This window comes from Sarcophilus harrisii, chromosome 5 (genome assembly GCF_902635505.1).
Source record: "Sarcophilus harrisii chromosome 5, mSarHar1.11, whole genome shotgun sequence".
Lineage (NCBI taxonomy): Eukaryota > Metazoa > Chordata > Mammalia > Dasyuromorphia > Dasyuridae > Sarcophilus > Sarcophilus harrisii.
The window spans coordinates 52,445,178-52,471,934 of NC_045430.1; the positions used below are offsets into that span (position 1 = coordinate 52,445,178).

The following is a 26,757-nucleotide window of genomic DNA, read 5'->3' on the forward strand; positions in this document are numbered from 1 at the left end:
TTGTATTTGTATGGATATCTATACATACATATTTATAGATATATGTTTGCATGTGTATAGATATAGATATATAATATGATGTCTATATCTATATCTATCTATCTATATATATATATATGAATGAGAGAGATATCTTAGGTTACATGTAATGTTTTCTTCATTTACTTCAAAATGAAATTTATCATTTTTTAAACTATTTACAAACATTATTTTGCGAAGGCTTTCATAGTATTCACTGGAAAAGTTGAAGATGTCCATTGGCAGATATATAAAAAGTCAATGTAGGGCCCAAGCCTGTCCTACCTATAAAAAGAACTCTTTTTTTCCCAAAAAAAGAAAGGTTGTCATTACCTTAGTATGGAGTATAACTCCTGAGTAGGCTTATTCTAACAATAGGATTCTCTGGAAAAAATAGGAATGATCTCTTTGGTTCATTTGGAAACCAAAAAATCATAGATAAGTTGAATCAAACTTTCAAAAAGAATTTTGATTTATTCTTTTTTTTGAAGGGATAGTGTTATTAAGCAGAAGAAAAACTATGCCCTAATATAAATTTGGTAAAATTATTTAACTGGCATAAATTCCATTTCATTGGGTGGCATATAATGCAACTACTCAGAATCTTTAGAAAATGTTTCTCCAAATTAGATATTAGATTTACCTGAAGCTGATGTCTTCTCATTTGGGTTCTAAATGGGTTCTCTCTACCTATAACAAAAGCAGCTGTTAAAGAATAGCAGTACTCAATAAGGGGAAATTGGGCCTCCAATGAATGATTTAAATCCATTGCTGTCTAAGCAGGAAGTGAGAAAAACTTCTGAATTTTATAAAAATGTCTGCATTTAATCTAGTTCCATCTAGATGTCAAGTCAGCTTCAATACAAGGTAGTTTGTCAGTTCATAAATGAAAGCTTCCCAAAGAGATAATTATTCTCCAATTTTCCTTTAACAGAATGAAGTCTAAAAGCTGCTTTTTAACCCAATTTTCTGGAGAGATAAATTCCACTTTCTAAAACAATGACTTCATCACTACAGGAAGTAAAGTATTTGAGTTGTTAAGGGTACTCAGTGCTTTGGGGGTTCCTTGTTTGGTTCCTTCCTTCCTATTTGAAAGACTTTCTAAAGGAGACACACACACTGAGAGAGAGAGACAGAGAGAGAGAGAGAGAGAGAAAGAGAGAGAGAGAGAGACAAAGACAGAGAGACAGAGACAGAGACAGAGACATCATGTCTATATTTAATCCATTGAACAAGATGAAAAGAATAAAATAAGAAACATTTACTAAAACTCTATGTGCCAGACATGTTGTTTGCTTCGTCCAGTCATTTCTGATTCTTTGTGACCCCATTTAAGATTTTTTGGCATAAATAGTGGAGTGTTTTACCCTTTCCTTCTCTTCCTCATTCAACAGTTGAGGAAACTAAGGCAAACAGGATTAAGTGACTTGCCCAGAATCATATAGCTAGTAAATATTTGAGCCCAAGAAGGAGAAAGTAATATGGAGAGGGAGGGATTTAAGAAGTGAGAGAAAGAAGAGAAGAGGCGACAGAGCCAAGATGGTAGAGAAGGCACACATGACTTTCTAAGCTCTCTCATACCCTCATGATCAATTATTAAATTCAGCCTCAAAAATAGCAATTGACTGCTAAAACCCACAAAGAAGAAGTACAACAACTTGCCAGCTGAAGATAATCTGGAAGTTAGTCAGAAAAGGTTTGTCCTGAGGGGCTGGAGCAGATCAGCCCAAGCAGGGAAGTAGGAGAGGCTAGCAAACAGAGCCGATGGGGGAGGGGGTGGCCTCTGTGATTAGAAAAATTACAGAGATGACTCTGACATAGGCTGATTGCTCTGTTCTGCTTGCAAAACAGCAGATCAGCAGAGAAATCAAAGCTCAAAAGATAGGGTATTCTAAAAAATGCCAGAACCTAACAGGATCTGGCTATACTTGCCCAAAACCAGAAGTAACTCAGCACAGATCATGCACAACTGTGCATTCCACAGTACAGGGCTTTTCCTTGGGGCAGTCACAAATCTGCACAGCAGGGGGGTGCATTCCAGGTCAGCCTTTAATCTGCACAGTGGGGGGTTTGGCCTGGGGCAATAGAACTTCCACAGTATTACTGTGCTTCCCAGGGCAGAAACATTTCCAGTCCTTATGGGGTTATTCGCTGATCAGCTGCTAATATCCACAGCCCCACAGAGGCTTTGCACAGAGTAGTGACACTTTCACTGCTCAGTCTCTAGCCTCAGGGCAGTTGATAATCCACACAGTGGGGTTCTTCACTGGTCACTTCCTCAGCTGGCCCTGTGCTAACCAGGTCTGAATCACTTGGCGGATGGGGAGGGGGAAGGAACTTTTCCCCAGAGCACTCCAGTACCTTGCTGCTCTTTGCAGCCCATTCACCAGACAGCTGCTGTCCATATACCTATCACTGCTCTGCAGAGGAAACTGGTAACCTCCTTGCCCTGAAGGCAGACCCTACAGGCTTTAAAAAATGAGTAAAAAATCAAAAGGATGATTGATAGCTTCTATACAGAAAGAGAGCAGGTTTGCAACCACAAGGAGACTAATAGCAAACAGTATTCAGACAATATCCCAAAGGGGAATGTTATCTGACCCCCATCACATAACTCTCTCCTAGAAGAGACTATTAAAAATCTCAAAAGAGTTAGAAGAAAAATGATGAAAGGAAAGAGAAGCTATGCAAGAAAGTAACAACTTCCTGAAATGGGACTTGGAAAAGTAAGGAATTCTCAAGAAATGCAGGAAAACAGAATTTGTGAATTGAAAAGGGTAAAAAACTCCCAAGAAAGTAGGATTTGTGAATTGGAAAAGATAAAGAATTCCCAAGAAAGTAGGATTTGTGAATTGGAAAAAGAAAGTAACTCACTAAAAACATAGTGAAATGGAAAAAAAATTTCATAGAGCAAAGCAACTCATTTAAAAACTCAATTGTGCAAATGGACAATTTGGACAAAAAGAAGTACAAAAAGCTAAGGAAGAAAATAACTCATTAAAAATCAGAACTGACCAAATAGAACCCAATGATTCATTGAGACATCAAGAAGCAGTCCTGCTAAACCAAAAAAAAAAAAAAAAAAAAAAAAAAAAAAAAAAAAAAAAAAAAAAAAAAATGAAAAATTAGAAAAAAGCAGTAAATATCTACTTGGAAAAATGACAGACCTGGAAAATAGATCTAGGAGAGATAAAATGAGGATTATTGGACTTCCTGAAAACTATGACAAAAAAAAGAGCCTAGATACCATTTTACAGGAAATCATCAAAGAGAACTGTCCAGATGTAATAGAATCAGAAGGTAAAATAAACATTGAAAGAATTCATCAAACACCTACTGAAAAAGACCCTAAAACAAGAACTCCAAGGAATATTGTGGCCAAATTTCAGAACTATCAGACTAAGGAAAAAATATTACAAGCAGCCAGAAAAGAAACTATTCAAATACCAAGGTGCCACAATAAGGATCACTCAAGATCTGGCTGCCTCCACATTAAAGGATCAAAGTGCCTGGAATCTCATATTCCAAAAGGCAAAACAACTAGGAATGTTTTTTAGGAATGCAGCCAAGAATAAACTACCCAGCTAAGTTGAGCATTTTTTCCATGGAAGAAGATGAACATTTAATGAAACAGATGGATTCCAATTGTTTCTAAGGAAAAAAAAAAAAAAAACAGATCTAAACAAAAAATTTCATCTCCAACCATAGCACTCAAGAGAAGCAGAAAAAGGTAAAAGGAACACTTGAGAACTATAGTTCTGATATGGATATACATAAAGACTATGTTTATAATTTGATTTTACTGATATAAAATAAAAAGGGAAGTAGAAATGGAAAGGGGATAGTGTCAGAAAAAGGGAAAAGGGAGATAAAAAGAGGGAAAGTACATACCACAAAGAGGCAAAGGAAACCGATTATATCTGAGGGAATTTAGAGAGGGGGAGGAACATTGTGTGAATCTTACTCTCATCAGAGTTGGCTCAAAGAGAAAATAATTGACATATTTGTTTTACAGAGAATTTTCTCTCACCTCATTAAAAAGGGGGGGAGGAAAAGGGAAAAGGAAAAGAGCAATAAGGGAAGGGTACAAGAAAGGGGAAAAATTCAAAGGGGGAGGGAGGCATCCTAAAGAGGGTGAGCAGCATGACACAGGTGAGGCCCATAAGTATAATACTGAGAAAGAGGGTTGGGAGGGGCAAGAGAAAGAAAAGTATAATCTGGGGATAATAAGATGGCAGGAAATACAAAATTAGTAATTTTAACTGTAAATGTGAATGCAATGAACTCTTCTATTAAGTGGAGGCAGATAGCAGACTGGATCAAAAGCCAGAACCCTATAATATGTTGTTTACAGGAAACACATCTACAGCAGGGAGATACATGCAGAGTAAAGGTAAAAGGCTGGAGCAGAATCTATTATGCTTCAAGTGAAGTCAAAAAAGCAGGGGTAGCCATCCTTATCTCAGATCAAGCAAAAAACAAAAATTGATCTAATAAGGAAGAAAACTATATCTTGCTAAAGGGTAACACAGACAATGAAGCATATATGCACCAAGTGATATAGCATCTAACTTCCTAAAGGAGAAGTTAAGAGAGTTGCAAGAAGAAATAGACAGCAAAACTATAATAGTGGGACATCTCAATCTTGTACTCTCAGAATTAGATAAACCACAAAACAAATAAGAAAGAAATCAAAGAGGTAAGTAGAATATTAGAAAAATTAGGTATGATAGCTCTTTGGAGAAACTGAATGGTGACAGAAAGGAGTGTGCTTTCTTAGCAGTTCATGGAACCTATACAAAAATTGAAAAAAATTAAATGCAGGAAGGCAGAAATAGTAAATGCTTTCTTTTCAGATCACAATGCAATATAAACTACATTCAACAAAAAGTTAGGGGTAAATAGACCAAAAAGTAATTGGAAACTAAATAATCTCATCTTAAAGAATGATTGGGTGAAACAGCAAATTATGCACAAAATTAATAATTTCACTCAAGATAATGACAAAGATGAGACATCATACCAAAATTTGTGGGATGCAGCCAAAGTGGTAATAAGGGGGAATTTTATATCTTTAGAGGCTTACTGGAATAAAATAGAGAAAGAGAAGATCAATGAATTGGCCTTGCAACTTAAAAAGCTAGAAAAAGACCAAATTAAAACCCCCCAATCAAATACTAAACTTGAAATTCTAAAATTAAAAGGAGAAATTAATAATATTGAAAGTAAAAAAGCTATTGAATTAATAAATAAAACTGAGTTGTTTTATGAAAAAAACAATAAAATAGATAAAGCCTTGGTAAATCTGATTAGAAAAAGGAAAGAGGAAAATGAAATTGTTAGTCTTAAAAATGAAAAGGGAGAACTTTCCACCAATGAAGAGGAAATTAGAGCAACAATAAGGAGTTACTTTGCCCAACTTTACGCAATAAATTTGATAACCTAAGTGAAATGGATGACTCCCTCCAAAAATATAGGCTTCCCAGATTAACAGAGGAGGAAGTAAATTGCTTAAATAGTCCCATTTCAGAAAAAGAATAGAACAAGCTATTAATCAACTCCCTAAGAAAAAATCCCCAAGACCAAATGGATTTACATGTGAATTCTACCAAACATTTAAAGAACAATTAGCCTCAATTCTATATAAACTATTTGAAAAAATAGGGAATGAAGGAGTCCTACTAAATTCCTTTTATGACACAGACATGGTACTGAAACCTAAATCAGGTAGATTTAAGAGAAAGAAAATTATAGACCAATCTCCCTAATGAATATTGATGCTAAAATCATCCCCAGGATAATACACCATGATCAAGTAGGATTTATACCAGGAATGCAGGGCTGGTTCAATATTAGGAAAACTATCAGTATAATTGGCCATATTAATAACCAAACTAACAAAAACCATATGTTCATCTCAATAGATACAGAAAAAGCATTTGATAAAGTCCAAAATCCATTCTTATTAAAAACACTTGAAAGCATAGGAATAAATGGACTTTTCCTTAAAATAATCAGTAGTATCTATTTAAAACCATCAGTAAGCATCATATGAAATGAAGATAAACTGGAACCATTCCCCAAAAGATCAGGAGTGAAACAAGGTTGCCCACTATCACCATTACTATTCAATATTGTATTAGAAATGCTAGCTTTGGCAACAAGAGTTGAGAAAGAGATTAAAGGAATTAGAATAGGTAATGAGGAAACCAAATTATCACTCTTTGCTGATGATATGATGGTATACTTAGAGAACCCCTAAAATTCTAGATTTTTTTAAATTAAAAATTAAATTTAATTTTTAGCACCTGGCTCCATTTTGAGGTGATTATTACTTTTAACTGAAACTAAAGTTGCCTCCAGAAAGCCTTCCAGAAAAAGTCAACCCAGAAATTAGGGTGAGTACAACAAAGAAATTTTGTTAAAAGAGTTAAAGTAGAATTTCAGCTAAGATGGGACAGATGTTTAGAAAACAGCCTTCTATTTCTGTTCAAGGAAAATGTTTAGAGAGCATTGTTAAGGTTATGGAAAGCCAAGGTTTCATTATAATTTTGCAGCAGATCACTGAACTTTTAGAAACTGTTAAGAACATATGTCCTTGTCTCTCTCTGGAAAAAGAATTGGATTTAGATGAGTGGAAATTAGTAGGAGAGAATCTTTGTCAATTCTACAATAAAAATGAACCTCACTCAATTTCCAGAGACATACTTAATACATATAATTTAATTTTTTTAGGAAATTTTATAAGTGTTAAAATAAGGAAAAAGAAGAAAGAGCAAAAAGGGGAAGTGCCAACTAAACTAGATGAAAAACAGGAAGAATCAGATAAGAATGGAGTTAACTACAGTTCTGAGTGTGATACTTCACAGCAGGAGAAATTAGATCATTCCACATCTTATGACCCTCCCCCCTCAATTAATCCTTCATGGGTGGAAGAAGAAGTAAGGGGGGGGAGAGGGAATAATGCAATCAGAACCACCTATTAAGGCATCTCCTGTGAAGCAGAATATGACAAGATTAGAAGAGGCATTAATTAAGGCAAAAAATGAAGGAAAAGATATATCTGATTTTATAAATGCATATCCTATGATTGAAAAGTTTGACTTTTCAGGTCAAAAAGAGAGAAAATACACTCCTTTTAATTTGGAAAAAAATAAAGATTTGAAAAAGGGTTGCACTCTTTATGGGGTTACATCTTCTTATGTTAAGTTGTTACCAGATAATTTGTCTTATGAAATCTTAACTCCGAATGATTGAAAATCCATAGCAAGAATATGTTTGGAACCTGGACAAAATTTATTGTGGCTTTCGGAGTTTCATGAATTATGTAGAATTCAAGACCAACGAAATAGGCAAACAGGAGCTAATGTACAAATAGCTTTTGACCAACTAGCTGGTGAAGGTCAGTATGGAGAAAATTCAGAACAGATTTATTATCCCATAACAGTGTATGAGCAAATTTCTAAGGCTGCAATAAAAGCTTGGAATTCTCTCCCTGGACAGAAATATGGAAGTAAAAGCTTTCACAAAAATAGAGCAAGGTCCCAATGAACCTTTTGCAGATTTTGTGGGATGTTTGCAAACAGCTGTAATAAGAACCATTGGAGATAATGCTGCCACAGGAAATAATGACCAGACATCTTGCTAAGGAAAATGCCAATGAGGTTTGCAAAAGAATTATATGGGGACTAGACAAAGATGCTCCTTTAGAGGAGATCATAAGACGTTGTGCCACAGTGGGCACAAATGCTTATTATACCCAAACTATGATGAACATGGAAAGACAGGGGCCCTCTTGGCAAGGGACTTCTAGAGAAATTCATCAATGTTTTCAGTGTGGAAAAGTTGGACATTTGAAAGCTTATTGTAGATATGGAGATAGAATGAGAAGATAGGGTGAGAGAAAACCCAAAACCCCATGTCCAAAATGCAACCGAGGCTTTCACTGGGCTCTGAATGCAGATTGACCCAGAGAAATGAGAGGAAGAGCCTAGCTCCAAGATATCATAGAAAAGACAGATGGGGCATGATAGCAGCTGAGGTTACACCCAGAGAGTCCTTAGAAATTCAGGACTCTGATGTCATCAACCAACAGAAAAGCAATCAGGATTACAGTTGGGGAGAATGCAGGCCTTTTAATCCAACAGGACAGTGTCCAGTGCAAAACAGTTCCAATGTAATTACCAAATGATGAGGAGAAATCCCTTATGTATAAATTCTCATGTTGATTCATGTTATTTGTTACATTACTACTAACCTGTGTTATATTACTATGTGCTTATATAATTATGTGTAATGCCTCCCATATTGATGGATTTATGTACACCTTGTTTCATACCTGTTTCAAGTGAGCCCCTTCAGAAACCCGCTAATCTGATTTGATTTTCTATTTCCTTTGGTGTTTTCGTCTCCCTTCCTGAGATGTCAGGGAGGGTGTGACCACCTTCTTTTTATGGTGTTTTCACTCCTTTTTTTGAGCAGTCAGAGAAGGCGTGATCACCTTCTTTTGGGGGTTCTCATCTCCTTGAGAAGTCAGGGAGGTCATGATCACCTATATTCTAAATTAAAAGAAAAGGGGAGCATTCTGGAGAGAAATTTGGAACTATGCTCAAAAAGTTATCAAACTGTGCATACTCTTTGATCCAGCAGTGTTACTACTGGGCTTATATCTCAAAGGAATTTTAAAAAAAGGAAAGGAACCTGTATGTGCAAGAATGTTTGTGGCAGCCCTCTTTGTAGTGTCCAGAAACTGGAAACTAAGTGGATGCCCATCAACTGGAGAATGGCTGAATAAATTGTGATATATGAATGTTATGTAATATTATTGTTCTGTAAGAAATGACCAGCAGGATGATTTCAGAAAGGCCTGGAGAGACTTACATGAACTGATGCTGAGTGAAATGAGCAGGATCAGAAGATCATTATATACTTCAACAATACTATATGATGATCAATTCTGATGGATGTGGCCCTCTTCAACAATGAAGATGAACCCAAATCAATTCCAATAGAGCAGTAATGAACTGATCCAGCTACACCCCGAGAAAGAACTCTGGGAGATGACTATGAACCACTACATACAATTCCCATTCCCTCTTATTTTGTCTGCCTGCCTTTTTGTTTTCCTTCACTGGCTAATTGTACACTGTTTCAAAGTTTGACTCTTTTTATATAGCAAAATAACTTTATGGACATGTATACATATATTGTATTTAACTTATACTTTAACATATTTAACATATATTGGTCAACCTGACATCTGGGCAAAAGCATGGCGGGAAGGAGGGAAAAAAGTTGGAACAAAAGGATTTGCAACTGTGAATGCTGAAAAATTACCTATGCGTATATCTTGTAAATAAAAAGCTATAACAAAAAATAAAAGAACCTCTTGCTGCTGCTCTTTCCTCCCTTTTCTCTTCCCCTCCTCTTTCTCTCCCTTTCCTTCTTCTCCTTCTCTTCCTGCTCCTTTTCATAATTCTCCTCCTCCTTTTCCTAGTTTCTTCCCCCTTCTTCTTTTTTTCTTCTTTTGCTGCTCCTCTTCCTCCTGATCTTACAGAACCATCCCATATAACAAACAATAATTTTAAAAAGACAAACAAAAACGGGGAAAATCAATTGATTGATTACTGAAAAAAAGTTTGAAAATATGTGCAGGGTCTAATATGTTTATTTTTGCGAAGTAACAGAATGAGAGGTTTCTTCTCTTATAATAGAAATGTATTTTAAATTTGAAATGAAGTAGATATTGATACACACATACACACATACTCTCTCTCTCTCCTTTTCCCTTTCCCTCTCTCTCTCCCTCTCTCTCCCTCTCCCTCTGTCTCTCTCTCTCTCTCTCTCTCTCTTTCTCTCTCTCATACACACACACACACACACACACACACACATATACAAGTCTGATCACTAACAGTATAAATACCCACACACATACACTCAAAGGAATAGTGCATATGTTCCTAATTTTTTTTTTTTTACTGCAAAACTATGATTTCTCTAATAGGTAGCTGTTTCTATGTATGATAAATAGAACAAAACCCAGAAGCACACTAATATGGAGAAAATAAATTCCACAAGTGAGGTCTGGGCCCAAAAGTTCTATCCCAGTAAACATTCCTCATTTCTAAGTAGCAGAACAAAATTTTTATCAATAATGCCATAATGTAACTATTTGGCTGAATCCAGCCATAGTTCAGATCAGTCTTTTATTTAAACTATATAAACAAAGAATGGAAAAAGCCTGGCCATCCTTCACAGGAGTCTAAAGAACTCAACAACCCATATAATAATATTATTTAACAAAATTTCTCCCAAACTGTAGCAAAGAATTTTTCTTTTTCTTTTTTTTAATTTCTCCCCTCCCCTCCCTTATTGCTATTTCTGTGTAATTTGAGGAATACTTCAATCCAAAGGGCTTTCAAAATCAGGACCTAGAGCTAGCATAAGCAAGGACCTTCTCCAACTTAGAATCTTTATCAAGGATTCCTACATGTGCAGCCCAATATCTGAGTCCAAATAATATTTAAGAATGTCCTTGTTCTTTTATATGTATAACCATATCACGTACTACTAAGAATGGAGTCCTAATGCTTAAATTATATTATGTCATTGTTTCTTTCTTGAAAAGAGGATATCTAGAATTTCTTGTCAAATTAAAGTTCTATCACAGATATACTTCAAACCTCAGAGTCAAGGAAAGCTCAGAAAATTAGTATGCTTATATTCAAGTTTTTCTTATTCGGGGAATAGGTCAGGGACTCTGGCATACTGTAGAACAGGTTAGTTGTTATGATCTTTGTTACTAATTTCTTTCTTCTTTTTTAATGCAAGCATCTTTCCATCAAAAATCAAATTGTGTCTAGGTTCCATTTAAAGAGAATCAGAGGATTTCATATTTGAAAGAGATCTCAAATATGCCAAAATCCATATCTGATGGCAATTACTGGCCTGAGAAAACAACCAAATCCTTTTAGATATCTTGGTCTGAATACTATGACAATAAAAAATGAAAACATCATAATTGTGTCTAATGCTTAATTAACATTGGCTTCCTTGAATTTGCAAAACCAAAAAAAGGAACTATTTCCCCTAAAAGTTGTACTAACTGGATTTCAATAATATAATTATAGATTTGGATAATTAGTATGAGATAATGGCTAGAGAATTTACATTGATATCTGAAAGGCCTGAGTTTAAGGGCCACATCTGTCACCTACTAGTTATGTGACTATTGGTAAATAAATGAACTTTTTGGTATTTCAATCAATTGTATAAGAAAGAAAATTACAAATAAGTTTCCAAATTACATGAATGTAAAGAGATTTCATACTTAGAGTTTTCTAACAATGGTGAAATTGCCTGTCTGGAGCTTCTCACCACAACTAATCTAAGACTAATTAGATAATATAAATGCTAAATGCTATTTATTTACTAGCTTCTATAGTGATTGTATAAGAATTATATTACATCTATAAAGTACTCTGAGTACACATATAAAAGAGACCATAAAATATATTACTATGATACTTGTTTCCATAATGGCTGCCAAGTTACTGATAATTTCAATAATTCTATTTAAAATATAAACTTTAATGTACTATTTATTGGAGTATCAAGAGACAAAAAGAAATGTCTAACGATTAAAAAAACCTGAATAGTTTGTTTTGTTTTGTTTTAAATATGAGCTATTTTAGAGAGAAAAAACTATATGGTTGCATGACTTTGCTGTTCTTGGGTCAGTCATTTCTGACTCTGTAACCCTCATTGGGGTTTTCTTTGTGGATAGAGAGGAATAGTTTGCCACTTCCTTCTTTAGGAAGTTCCAGATGTTCCAGATGAGCAACCTGAGGCAAATAGGTTAAGTGATGCCCCGGATTATACAAGATTTACACTCAGATCTTCCTGACTCCAGATTGAGCAGTGTATTTTCTATGTTACCAACAGGAAGACACTAGAGTGAAGATTATACTAACAGAGGCTTAATTTTAATTGGTAGATAAACAGAAGGATATCAAGATTTTTTTTTCATAGAAGAATGATATAGTTTTGTTGGTATGGTGCTGTTCTTAGGTGTTGTTCCTTATCCACCTTCTCCTGTATTATTAATTCATCTTCAAGTTGCCTGAGATCATGGGTACAAATTTCATCCAAAGCAGTTCTTAAACTTTTTTTTTTTTTTTTTGCTCCATGGTCCCTTTGGTAGTCTGATAAAGCATACAAATTCCTCAGAATCAAATCTTTAAATCAATAAAAGTAAAGAGAATTATTAAGGAAAGTAATTATATCGAAATAATCATGTGGGTTTTTTCCCCTCTATCCAACTTCACAGACCTTTTAAAATAGATCCATGAATATCCAGTTTTGTAAAGGGCTGAAATTCTGAGTTGATGCACTGGGGTCAGACAACCACTTAAGGCTAATTACCGATTGGACAATACTCTATTAGCATATGCTTGGAAAATGGTTCAATCTTTTGGTGTATACAGAGAATTGTGAGAAGGATTAGGGGGTGTTAAACAAGCCAGAGTCACGTGGGCAGTAAACGAGGAGAAGGGAGGTTGTGGAGATCTTGTGTCCATTCCCTTCACTTCTACCCCTAAAGACCAAGAATAAAGACCAAAGACTCTTGCTTATCCTGACTCTGGCTGATTCTAAGGTATCCAGGGTTCTAAGTCGATCTTCACACAGGTTAATAGTGCTTGTTTTAAGACCAAGGAGAACAAAGCATTTTCAAATTGAGACCCTTTTGAATACATGAAAAGAATTTATAATATCTTCAGAAAGTCTTTAAAAACATTTCTCCAAGACTTACATGAACAGCATGAAATGAGCAGAATCAAAAGAATCAAAAGATCATTATACACTTCAACAATAATAGTATATATGAGGATGGATTCTGATGGAAGTGGTTCTCTTCAACAATGAGAGGATCCAAATCATTTCCAATTGATCAGTAATGAACAGAATCAGCTACAGCCAGTGAAAGAACACAGGGAAATGAGTGTGGACCACAGCATAGCATTTATATTCTTTCTGTTATTATTTGCTTGCATTTTTGTTTTTCTTCTCAGGTTATTTTTACTTTCTTTCAAAATCCTATTTTTCTTGTGTAGCAAGATAACTATATAAATATGTATACATATATTGTATTTAACATATATTTTAACATATTTAACATGTATGGCACTACTTGCCATCTAGGGGAGGGGTTGGAGGGAAGGAGGGGAAAAGTTTTTGCAAAGGTCAATGTCAAAAAATTATCCATGCATATGCTTTGCCAATAAAAAGCTATAAGAAAAAAAAAACATTTCTCTGAAACAGCTATCTCTAGAATCTTAAGCTAAGCCTGGAATTGGAATGATCCCCAGACTCTGAACCATGCTGGTGCACTGTTTGTCAATATTGCTATTAACATGTTGGCAGCAGAGCATAATACAGCTAGTTACCTCCTTCATTCACGATGCTCATCCTACCTAACTAATACAGATGGAGATTCTATCACCTCTGGGGGCAGAGGTAGAAGTGGGAAAGGGGGTCATATTATGCAGCATGTACTGAACTTACAATTTGCTAAAATTCTAAAACTTTTGCCCATGAACTTTCAGTTCACTAAAATATCCAGATTTTTGCACATGGATTATATTTCCATCTAGATTATCTACAATCAGTTTTAAAAATTGCTCTGTAAACAACAGATCCTAAGAGTTCAGAAGTTTACATTCTTATCACATGGAATCTCTGAAATCAAAAAGAATATACTTGGGAGCACTGAATAGAGCAAATCAGCATAGCAATAGGAAATAACATGAATCTGCCACATGTGATCATGCATGCTACAAATCAAAGATAAGGAATCAAAATGTAAGAGCTCTGTCAGGATGTAATTTTTAATGAGTCATACTTGCATTATACTTTGTTTAATCATTTTAAATGAAAATGTTATTTAATTCTATGTACTTTATAGGCATATGAGCATATAACATAATTTATATTATGTCAATGTGAAATTTGGGGAAAATGCCTTCCTTAATAAAAACCTGAGAATTCACTCATTATTGTTGTTCCCTAGTTCAGGTTATTTATATGCCATTATCTGAACTCTCAGTTCTTTGTGATATGAAACTATTTTATGACTAACTATAGGTGGCAATTTGGTACTGAGGTAGTTGGCTTTTAGAAGCCTGACAAAAGTCTTAGACCTTACTCATCACAAGCTTTATGACTGTGGACAATTCATGTAGGCACCAATACCTTTCTGAGACTAATTTAGTAATGACTTGTTGATTTTATAGTACAAGAAGTTTCTATATTGGAATTTATTTCCAAAATCAATACTATCAAAAGTCTGGGTCTTAAAATAGAATAAGTAAAATAAAATAAAACAAAACAAAAAGAACTAGTTCAAGTCTAATGTTTTAATTAATACAGAACCATTGTCTACTGCACTGATGGTATTAAAGGCCAAATATAAGATGATATATAAGAGAAGTGGTTCATATGAGTTTCTATAAGGAGTGCAAATAATTATTTGCATCTTATATTTACCCAGAAATATGATGGAAAGAAACCTGCATTGCATTTTATCCTGAAACGCATTCCCTGAGTCCAAAGTTTTTTTTGTGCTTTTTATTTTGTTTTGTTTTGTTTTGTTTTTAAAGCACTTAAGTTGTTGAAATGTATTTTTTAAAATAATTTTCTCAGGAAAACATTTAAGTTTTAAGGTCTATAAGCCATTCTGCAAAAAAAAAAAACTTGAAAAGAGAGAATTTCTTTTTGATGTTTGTTTTGAGTCTGGCAGAGTCTTAGCAATTCAAACATATGGTTATGGGTTTTTGGACAGTATAATTATGACTTGTAGTTACATGTTGTAAGCATAGTACAATAACTTGACTTTTGATTTCTCTGCCACTGTAGTGGTCAGAATTTTGAAAAAAATTTTTATGGAGCTATCACAATGTGTCATGGCATATATACATGGGACAAGGATCCAAAGAATCATGCTATAGATAAGCAACACTCTTTAACAACGAAAGATTACTAACCAAATTTGAAATTTATTTTCAGCAAAAATGGCATATTGTGAAGAGAGGGAAAAAATGCAGAAAATGAAGCAAAAATGGCTATTTCAGAAAAATTGAATATTCAGACCACATGTGTCTAGTGTATTGATGAGGTACCCTGTGTTACAGAAACAAAAGTTAATGGAAAAAGAACTTTTCTTTGAAGATAATCAATAATTAGTGCAGTCTTATATATAGCTCCCTAGAAAGGAACTTTTTTTCTCTTTAAATATATATATGAAAAATAAATACATTGTAATCCCATTTCTTTTTTATTAGAAGAAATTTTCTAAGGTACCCAGTGATCCCACTGTTAGGAAGAAATCCAAAGTGAAGAAAATTCCATCATCAATACAGATTTAAACTTTCTTTTCAATTTATATTTTTTAAGAGATCTCAAGAATAATATGACCTTAAATAACTAATCTAGGATCACATGGCTAGTATCTGTCAGAGATGCAAATCTTTCTGGATCTGAGTCTAGTTTTCTATCTAATGTGACATACTGCCTCTCATTTAAATTTTCTTATTGGTTAAAATTTGTTTAATCCTGTCTTTCATAAATACAATAAAAGATCAAACACTGGAAAATTATATTGGGAAAATGTGTTTAGAAGAATTGCACATGTTTAACCTATATTAAATTGTTTGCTGTATGAGAAAGGGGATTAGGGAGTTAGGGAGAAAAACATTTGGAAGACAAGGTTTGACAAGGGTGTATGTTAAAAAATTATTTAAAAATTTTTATACCGAATCAAGCTTTATCCCAGCAAAGAACTGGGGAAATACAATTTTTAAATGCTGCCTCACGCAGTTAACTTGCTGTGTGACCTGGGCAAATCACTTAATCCTGTTTGCCTCAATTTTCTTACTTGTAAAATGAGCTGGAGAATGAATGTCAAATCACTCCAGTATTATTGCTAAGAAAACTCAAAATAGGGTTATGAATAGTTGGATATTATCGACATAAATCAATCACAAGAAATTTTGTACACAAATGTACACATACACACATGCATATATATATATATATATACACACACACACACACACATATATATATATATATATATATATATATACATATATACATACAGATAATCAGGCATGGCTGATGTGATGACTGGTTTTGTTATTCTCTTTTCTTTGGTAATTTGTCATGAGGAATTGCTTAGTTGCTAGGGAGAAGGAGAAATACATTTTGAAATAAAGCAATTGTAAAAACAAAAGATACAAAAATATAACTGCAAATGGAAAACCTTATATTTCTGCAATTTAAGTCAGCTAAAATACAGAAAAATTTTACTTTTGGCATTAAAACTTTGCTTCCATGGTGATTAGGATCCAATTATTAACATGGATGTAGTTGAACTAATTGGATTAGCTGATATTCAGTTGAAAGAACAATGTATTTTGAGCTAGAAGACTTGCTTTCAGATCCCAGGGATCTGGTAATCACTACCTCTGTGACCTTGACTAAGTCATTTAACAGCTTTGGGCCTCAGTTTTTTATCTGTAAATTGAAATTGTATGTAAATTGAAGTGTATGACCTCTGAGATCTCTTCTTAAAAAACAAGCAAAAAAAAAAAAAAAAAAACCTGCATGTACAATATAATTTAGTGTTAGTGTTTCCTCCATCATGCCATCATTTTCTTATGTCTACAAAGTTAACAAAGCAATAAATTAAGCTTTATTTTTTTTCCCTGAGGCAATTGGAGTTAAGTGACTTGCCCAGAGTCACACAGCTAGGAAGCGTTGTGTCTGAGGTCTGATTTGAACTCAGGTCCTCCTGACTTCAGGGCTAGTGCTCTATCCACTGAACCACCTTAAAGTTGCCCCTTAACCTTTAATTTATAGCATTTACTGATTTCCAAATAGAAAATGCTCACACTGAAAAATTTATCAATTGGCTCTTTCAAAATCTGGTTCTAGCACCCTACTAAAGTTACCTTTTAGGATTATTGTGAAGATCAAACATGATAGCATATGTGAAGTGCTTTGAGAACTTTTAAAATGTTATATAAGTGTTATCATCATCATCATCATCCTCTAATTCTTACAGCCTTAGACATTCATCTGGAAATCTTGGTGACATATCAAATTTAAAATGTAAGAAACAGAATTCATCCTATTTTCCCCCCCAAACCACCCTTCTTCCAAATTTCTATATTAATATCAAAGGAAACACCCACTTTGATATCACTCAGATTTGCAACCTCTCACTCTCACCCTCACTCACCCCACATATGTAATTAACTGTCAATATTGTTGCTTGCATTGAATCAACATCTCTTACATACATTTCTTTCTGTCTTCTCATACATATATCTAGTTAGGTTAGATCCTTTCCACCATTTCCCTGGACTACTACAATAGACTTTTTTTTGGGGTGTCCCAAGCTCTAGCCTCTGTCGACTCTAATTTATTCTTCTTCAAACAACCAGAATGGTTTTCCTAAAGCAAAATTCTGACCATATTACAGCACTTACTTCCCCATTCAGCCAGTAAGCTCCAGGGCTTCCCTTCTTGAGTTTCTTTTGGAATAAATAGCAAGTCGTCTCTTTGATGTTTAATGCTCTTTAAAAATTGGATCTTTATCATGGTTCTAGTTTTTCTATACTTTATAGAAAAATACTTCTATACACAGTATATAGAAATATATTTCTATACACAGTAGTGCCACTTATACTTTATATTTCAATCATATTGGACTATTCATTTTTCTGCATACAAGATATTTTATCTCCTGCACTCATGCCTTTCCTCTGATTTGTTCCCATGCTTAGAAAGCATTCCCTTCTCATAATTGTCTCTTACAAATTCTAGTTCCCTTTAAGGCTTTACACAAAAGCACCTTTCATGAAGCCACTCATGAACTCAAGGTGTTTACATAATTGTCTCCAAACTATCTTGAGATTCATTTTGCATGTATTCTATATGGAATCATACTTGCAAACATTGTTTTCTCAATTTCAATTTAAGCTCTTCAGAATCAAGGGAATACTGTATAGTAACAACAATATAGTATTAAGAATGATTTTGAGCAAATAAGTTATTTTGACTATTATAGTCTAATTATAAAGGACATATCAAAAAAGACTCTATTTTCATCCACAAAAAAAACTTATGAATAAAATAATAATTTTACATATACACACACATGTAAGCATATACATGTTTTATTCTACAGATTAAAAATAAAATACATTTTGTAATAAAAGTATATAAGCTCTTTGAGGTCACTGATTATTTTATTTTTTGTCCTTCCATCACTAGGATTTAGCAGCATGAGTTGCACATAGGTAGAAATCAATTTTAATGCTTATTGATTAATTGAGTAATCTTATTTATTGTTTTTTGGATCACTGCTTCCCTAAAATAGAAACCATAAGCAAGTTGGTTTTTTTTAAAGAGTAATAAAGAATCATGATATCTTCTCCAGTTAACTGGCTATATGAGTGGGAAAAAAAAGATTATGCTAGGTTTGTATTTGTCTAATTCATTTTGACATTTGAGCATTGCAAAGCATCAAGTTACATTATTTTTTTTAAAAAGACCATATAAACCCTTTGCTAAGATCTCATTTAGGATATGTTCTCATTTGAGGGAAGGGAGATGATTTAATTGAATGAATGAAAAGAGATGGAATCGAACTAAAATTTTGAGGAATATCACAGAGTTGGAAAACAATTTATTTTAATAGTTGTTAAAGAACTACCGGTGCTATATTTTTTGCCTAGGCTGTTATAAAAGTCTTAAATTTCATTTCCCCCCTTTCCAGTGTATCCACTTTTCAATCCATCTTTCATATCACTAACAAAGAAATCTTCCTTTTACACAATCCTGACAACGTTTGTCTTCTACTAAAAAAGAAAAAAAAAAAAAACCTTAACTATTTCCATTGGGGAAAGGTAAAACAATCTATAGATTCTAAAATGTTTATAACAGTTTTCTTTATAGGGTCAAAGAACTGGAAATAACAAGGATACCTATCAGCCTAGGAAGGGTTAAATTAGTTGTGGTATATGATTGTGATGGGACACTACTATGAAAAGAACATGAAAAGACTTACATAAAATAATGAAGAGAACCTTGCATACAGTAATAGTATTTTTATTTTAAGAACAACTTTGATTGAATAAGTTATTTTGTCTATTATAAATACCCAAATTAATTATGCAGGACAAAAAAAAAGAAAGATGCTGAATGCATCAAGAAAAACAACATATATATACAGGTACATATATAATGATTTTACTTACATATATGTGTATATATGGATGCATATTATTTATGTCTAATTGTAAACATCTATCAAGTGGGTGAATGGGAGGGCAGAAAGGGGAAAAAACAAATTTGCTGATAATTTTTTTGTATATTTGAAATGAATTGGAAGTTGTGCATAGTAGAAATGCAGTTTCCAGTAATATCTTTTTATTGAAATGTTATAGAAATGCTTGCTTGATCCTATACATTAAAAATAAAATCAAGTTAAAAAAACCTTCATTGGCTCCATATTACTTGTTGGATGCTACAGACGAAGATAACAGTTAATATTTAATTAATATTTGTAAAGCATTTAACATATATTATCTCATTTTATTTTTCTACTAATCTTGGATAGTACTTAATATTATTATCTGCATTTTATAGAAGAAGAAATTTAGGCTGAGCATTTAATTGGCTGGCCCAGACAAGGTCACAGTGGTAAAAAGTCAGTGAGGCAAGATTCAAAGATAGGACTTCTTGATTCCAAGCCCAACATGTTGTGTCACCTATTTCTTCTAAAACAAACTCTGACTCTTGAATTTACAGTCATTCACAGCCTATTTCCATCCTACTTCAATAGCCTTCTATCCTCTTCTTTTACCTTTCACAGAATCTACATTTGAAACAAATGGGTCAAATTCCCCAATAGTATTCTGCTCCTACTCCATGTAAACTTGAATATCCCTTCTTGTTTTAAGCTTCAACTCTAATGTCATTTCTTCAGTGACATTGAAGACTGCTCTTCATTTCTAATTCCTCCAAACTCAAGGAGATCCCTCCTTTTCCATTCTATCATGCCACCGCTTTTGGAAGTTTCTTCTCTATTTTACAATTCTGGCCAATATTTATATATCTTTATTTTACCCACATTCCCTCCCCATATTGTAACAACATGATGAACCTCAGAGACTTTATGATTTTTATCTTTGAATTATAAATTTTTATGAATCATTTTTTTTTCTAATCAAATTTACCAAGGGTTTATCTATTTTGTTTGTTTTTTCATAGAACAACTCTTTGTTTTATTTATTAATTCAATAGTTTTTTTCTTTCAATTTTATTAATCTCTCCTTTTATTTTTAGAATTTCAAGTTTAGTGTTTGATTGGGGTTTTAAAATTTGCTCTTTTTTTAGCTTTTTTAGTTGCAAGCCTAATTCATTGATTTTCTCTTTCTCTATATTATGTAAGTAGGTCTCTAGAAATATAAAATTTCCTCCTATTACTGCTTTGGTTGCATCCCAGACATTTTGATATGTCATCACATTATTGCCATTCTCTTGGATGAAATTATTAATTGTGGCTATGATTTGCTGTTTCACCCAATCATTCTTTAGATTAAGATTATTTAGTTTCTAATTACTTTTTGGTCTATTTTCCCCTGGCTATTTATTGAATGTGATTTTTATTGCATCGTGATCTGAAAAAGATGTATTGACTATTTCTGCCTTTCTGCATTTGAATTTGAGGTCTTTATGTCTTGATATATGGTCAACTTTTGTATAGGTTCCATGAACTGCTGAGAAGAAAGTATATTCCTTTCTGTCTCCATTCAGTTTTCTCCAAAGATCTATCATATCTAACTTTTCTAATATTCTATTTACCTCTTTAACTTCTTTCTTCACATCTAGAAAATGTCTAAGGAAGTATTTGAACACAGAGTCTTCCTGACTACAAGCCTCAGGATGAGTATATTTCGTGAAGTTTTCCAGCAACTTAAACCCAAGTATTATATGTACATGAATAAAGTTTGAAAGAAGAGGAGAGTTTTTCCATGTACCCTGTTAACTTTGCATTTTAAATTAATTACCCTAATTGGACAACTAATTGGCATAGTGGATAGAGTTAATTGGCACTGGCCTTGAAGTCAAATCTCACTTCAAGCACTTACTAGGCAAGGTGAATCTGAAAAAGTCACTTAATCCTGTTTGCTTTAGTTTCCCCATCTGTGAAATGTGCTGGAGAAGGAAACTAAATCATTCCACTATCTTTGACAAACAAACCCTAAATGAAGAGTCAGACAGAATTGAAAGAACAGAACAAAAATTACTGAAATGCCTTTATATTTATTTGGAAGGACTAAATGAATTCTCCAATGATCAAATTTATTTGTTTGTTTTTTTCCACATTATTATTCTCCATTTCCTTTTAAGATTAGAAGTTGAGAGCAGGAACTCCAGTGTCTGTTTCTTTGGAGACTATTATTTTGGTTAATACATAATAAGTATTTCATACATTATTAATGCACTGGTAGGAGCACAAGAAACCTCTTTCATGATGAGGAAGGTACAGGATAATTTCTACTGCTTAGAGAAAATAAAATGTTGACCTTGGTGTTAACATATTTTGCCTTTTCACATTTTTTTCTAGCCTCCAGAATTTATCTCTGTGGTAAAAAAAGATATAAAAGAGAAGGAAGACATGGGAAATAATAACAAAATAATAGACATAAGAACAGGAAGGGTACCAGGAAAAGTAAAGGAATAATAAGAGATATAAAAGAGATTAAACATATAGTCATGGTGTTTTTGACTCACAATATCATCAATCTTCAAATTCCTTAATGACTTTTTAGAAAACTTAAGCTTCTGATGGTTTCTGCTTGTTAATCCTTGATCACTCTTTCTCCATCAATGGCTCGGATAAAATGAGGTATTTACAAATAGAAAAATGAATGAAAGGTAGAATAGTACAGTAATAATAGAAATGGATTTTTAGTAAGAAAATCTGAATTCAAATTTTACCTTTTTATATATTTGGACAAGTCTCTTAACAAGTTCATGATTCTTTTTCTTTACCTAAAATGAAAGATAAAGGGGACAGAAAGGCCTCTAAAGATCCTTCAGTCTTAGATATAAAATCTATGAATGCATCAGTAATATAGCATCTTCCTAGTACACACACACACATACACACACACACACACAGCCTGTATCTTTAACATAATTAACTTTTCTGTCTTTATAAAGTAGCACATAGTTTTTGCTGTCATTTTTGTCATGTCTAACTCTTCATGAGCCCTTTTGGGGCCTCCTTGGCAAACATAATAAAGTGGTTTGCCATTTATTTTTCCATCTTACTTTACAGATGAGTAACCCAGTCAAGCAGAGTTAAGTGACTTACCTAGGGTCACACAACTAGTAAGTGTCTGAGTAAGTAGATGAATTTTCCTGATTTCAAAACCAGTGCTCAATTTTCTAGGCCACCTAGCTGCCCTAAAACACAGGATAACCAAATTTAAAGATTCGTTTTTGGCTTCAGTTCTATATTCATGCTACTTAGCCCAAACTAGGCTTTTATTAGGTTTTCAAATGATACTAATATCAGAAATTACAGAAGTTCAGTTCTATGAGTGTGATCAAGGAGTCCCTACTGAAACTTAGGAGTTATGTTGGGAGATATTAAATGGACCAAGGAGTGTTTTAATATATACTCTACCATTTTGAAAATAAAATTATAACGACAATGTAAAAACCATTGTTCATAAATTTTGGGCATTTAACTGATACAAAGTGGAATAAATACACCAGAGATTGAATTTTATAGTAACTATAATATGCTTTTTTAAAAAAGGATAACTTTGGAGTTTTTAAGAATTCTCACTGCAATGACAAGTCATAACTCCAAAGTGATTATAAAGTTTGATTCCTGCATTTTGAGAGATTCATGATGGGCCAGAGATAACACACTTTCAAACACAGGAAGTGAGTAAATCTGTTTTGCTTGGTAATAATATGTTATAAGAGAGATTTTTTTGGAGGGGGAGGACGTAGAAAAGTAAGAAAAGACTAACAATAAAAAAGTAATTAAATCTACAGAAGAGAAACACAAGAAAATTCAAAAAGTTAAGTAGATAAGTAGGAAAGTATTGTTTCAATCAAGTTAAATTTAGTATACTAATATATAGATGTAAATCTGTGTATATATGCACATGTAATATAAGTTCATTGTTATAGACAATATTTTTCTTTTTAATGTAGAAATGTTTTAAAATTATAGCTTATAACTAAATAAGAAACAAATTGATTTAATTGCTATTTATATTTCTGTTAATTTAATTAAATATAATTATGCTTAATTATCAATAGTAATAATTTGCATATATAGGTCAGCTTTCATTGATCACATATGTACACTGTAGTCCCAGGAACCATGAATAAAACCAGTGACAAATACAGAAACTATTTGGGATGAAGAATAGTTAAAAAAAAAATTCTCTAAAGCTGAAGAATTAACATTTGGGGAAATACATTTATCCCCAAATACTACTTAATGCTTCTCAGGGTAAGCCCTATTCAAATAAGATTCTTACTATATTCCTAATCACTTTAAAATACAAAAACTAATAGGGCAAGAAGGAGGCAGGATGATGCAATGGAAATAATTGATTTGGATTTGGAAACTCTGAACATGAATGTTAACATTGGTGCTTTCTAACTAGCCTAGGGCAAGTGACAACCTCTTTGGGCCTCAGTTTCTTCATTTATATAAAATGAAAGTACTGTTACTCTTAATCACTAGAAGGGGATTCCTGCTGGCTATTCATTATAACAAAGAAAAATTGAATCAGATGATTTCCTACTTATGAAACTTAGAACTAATAGTTCTAAAATAATTATCTAAGGATCTGTCATTTTCCATTTTAAATTTTAATTTCAATAAATGAAGAACTGATATCATCATGAGTTAAGTGAATGTTGCCAGAACTATAAAGTCAAAGTTTCATCTGTTCATTCAGGAATTCTCCAGATGCCACCATATTTAATACTAAAAAGCATCACTTCTATGTTGAGAAGGAAAAAAGAAAGAATACTTTTTTCCTTGCCATTTAAATTGTGGGACCTATCCTGAGCAAAATAGGAAAATCTAATGTTTAAAAATTTTCCATTAGTATATTTTTTAATATACAAATTGATTTCCGTGGAAATCACCACCATATTCAGTCAGGATTGGGAAATTAATTACATTATTAGATTTTCAAAATTAACTAACCCCCCTCATTCACTATAGTCATCTGCTGATATCTATAACAGGACATGGAGATAATCCTTTAGTAGGTCCAATTAAGAAAAAAACAAAAACCCCTAGTAATAGACTATCTATTGTCCAAAGACCATTCTGACTAAGGAAGAAGAAGGTTATGGTCACATCAGCCTTAAGGGGGGCTCCCTTAAAAATCCTCTTGTAAGATACAGAACAGTTAGTGGAGAAAGAGACTTCAGTAGTGAAATCACATTGACTTTAAATATTAGATTAATTAGGATTTAAATTTTATTTTCAAACTTACTTTTCATCAATAAATGAAATCTAGGTCTCTAGGGCAGTTAACTGTTGTACTGAATAGAGTTCTAGTGTTACAGTCAAGAAGACTCAACTTCCACAGTACAAACCTGACTTCAAACACTTACTAGCTGTAACTTAAACCTTTTTCCCTCAGTTTCATCAATTGTAAAGTGATCTTGAGAAAGACATGGCAAACCACTCTAGTATCTTTGCTAAGAAAACTCTAAATGCTGTCACAAAAATCAAGTATAATTGAAACAACCAAAAAATACTGCTGAAAGACAGACATTATTTCATTCTCTCAGCATTAGCCAATTAAAAAATACTGATTATACTGTTTTTAAGTATGCAGTGATGGGGTATGGTGACACAATTCTGTAATCCTTGCTACCAAGGATAAAAGGCTATGATTAATGAATAATTTGAGTTTGAGAATTCTAAACTCCATTAAGCTGTTTGAATAATTCTATTCCCAATATAATGAGTCTCCAGGACTGGAGAGCAAGGAAGCTGTCTCAGGAGGGGCAAACTGACCCAGATAAGAAATGGAGCAGGTCAGAACTTCCATTTTAATTGTTAGTGAGATTGGACCCATGAATGGCTATTTTAGTTCCAATCTAGGTAACAAAAAAGAAGCAAATAAACATTTTTAAAGAGATCAGTTTAAAAAAATAGACAATACATTAAAATACTTATATTAAGAAAGTGACAATTCTAAACTATAATGTATATACTTAACTACTAGCTAGAATGAGATCATTTTAAGACTATTATAAGAACATATACAATATTCTCTATTACATTGTCAGATATATAAGCCCTTTTAAAACAGTAACATACTGTTTAAAGGCAGCATTGAAACAATAAATATCATAGACTTCATATTTTTTTCCATTTAGCATTTCAAAGATTAAATCTCTACATATGTTAGGATAAGTGTGTATGGACATAAACTCTTATCACTCTACCTACACAGTATATAATCCTGAGGCATGATTCAGCAGCAGCTCTTCTTGTATATCCCCTTCCTTTGCAGGCATATTGGACATGGAATAGGAGGACCCAACCAGTCTCCATAAAGGTAACTTTGTGAAGAAGACAAAGTTTGACTTAAAGGAATTACTTTTATCCATCTTCTCCTTTATTTATTCTTATCATTCATTGTCCAAATCCTTTGATATCAAAACCCATACATTTATCCCTGAAAACAGCTGATTTTCTCTTGCCTCTTATTTCCTCCAGGATACTCATCGTGCAATATTAGAACCCTATACCAGTCCACAAGCCTTCAGACTTCTCCAAACTTTCTTTCCACACCATAAAGCTTACACAAATACACACATGTAAAGTCTCATGTATCATTGTCTTAAGACCTGCTTCGCTGTTACATGTTACAAAGTTGTCTGAATTACCTAATCCATGTTGATATAAAAATGGCTACTAACATATGGATCCAAACAATGGAAAATGTCTTGTTATAATGGTCATCAGAATATAATATCATTATTAGAGCTATGATAAGTATGATGAAAATTTCAGGCCCTATGGTTGGCAGCAAAGTGAAAGAGTAGATAGAATATAAGGCATGGAATTGAGAAGACCTAAATTTAAATTTGATTTAAAACACTAATTTTGTGAAACTGGGCAAAGTACTTAACCTCTATTTGATTCAATTTCTTCAAATGTAAAATGAGGATATTAATGGGACCCACTACCCAAGCATATTGTGTAGATTAAATGTGATAATTGTAAAGTACTTAAGACAGTGATGAACACAAAGCAAATGCTATTTAAATATTTGCTATCAATACACTGGAAGGGCATAGAAGGGTATCTACAAAGATGACACAAGAAATATCTCTCTTCTCATGGAAGAAAATAAAGATTTATAAAGTTGTGATCTCATGGAATCAGAGTTAAAAAAAGACTTTAGAGTTCTTCTAATCTAACCCCTAACTTGAAAACACTCAACAATATCATCTAAAAATAATTTTATAATATTATGTAAGAAGATGTCACATTATATACAATTTATATCTATATCTATGAACAAAATATATGCATAAACACATGCATATATAATGCATTATATATGTGTACACACAAACATAACTAGGTACCACTGT

The 26,757-nt window shown here is 33.1% G+C and overlaps 1 protein-coding gene and 1 long non-coding RNA gene across 13 annotated transcripts in view; both read right to left on the minus strand.

Moving 5' to 3' along the window:
* The window catches only part of NAV3 (neuron navigator 3), a 1,064,916-nt gene that overhangs the window by 585,116 nt on the left and 453,043 nt on the right, over positions 1–26,757 (minus strand). The gene's annotated exons all lie outside the window — the stretch shown is intronic.
* On the minus strand, positions 16,173–26,652 carry LOC116419269. The gene is made up of 2 exons (XR_004229527.1): positions 21,886–26,652; positions 16,173–16,258 (listed from the first exon to the last, which is right to left on the minus strand). It is a non-coding gene; the product is annotated as an uncharacterized LOC116419269 (long non-coding RNA).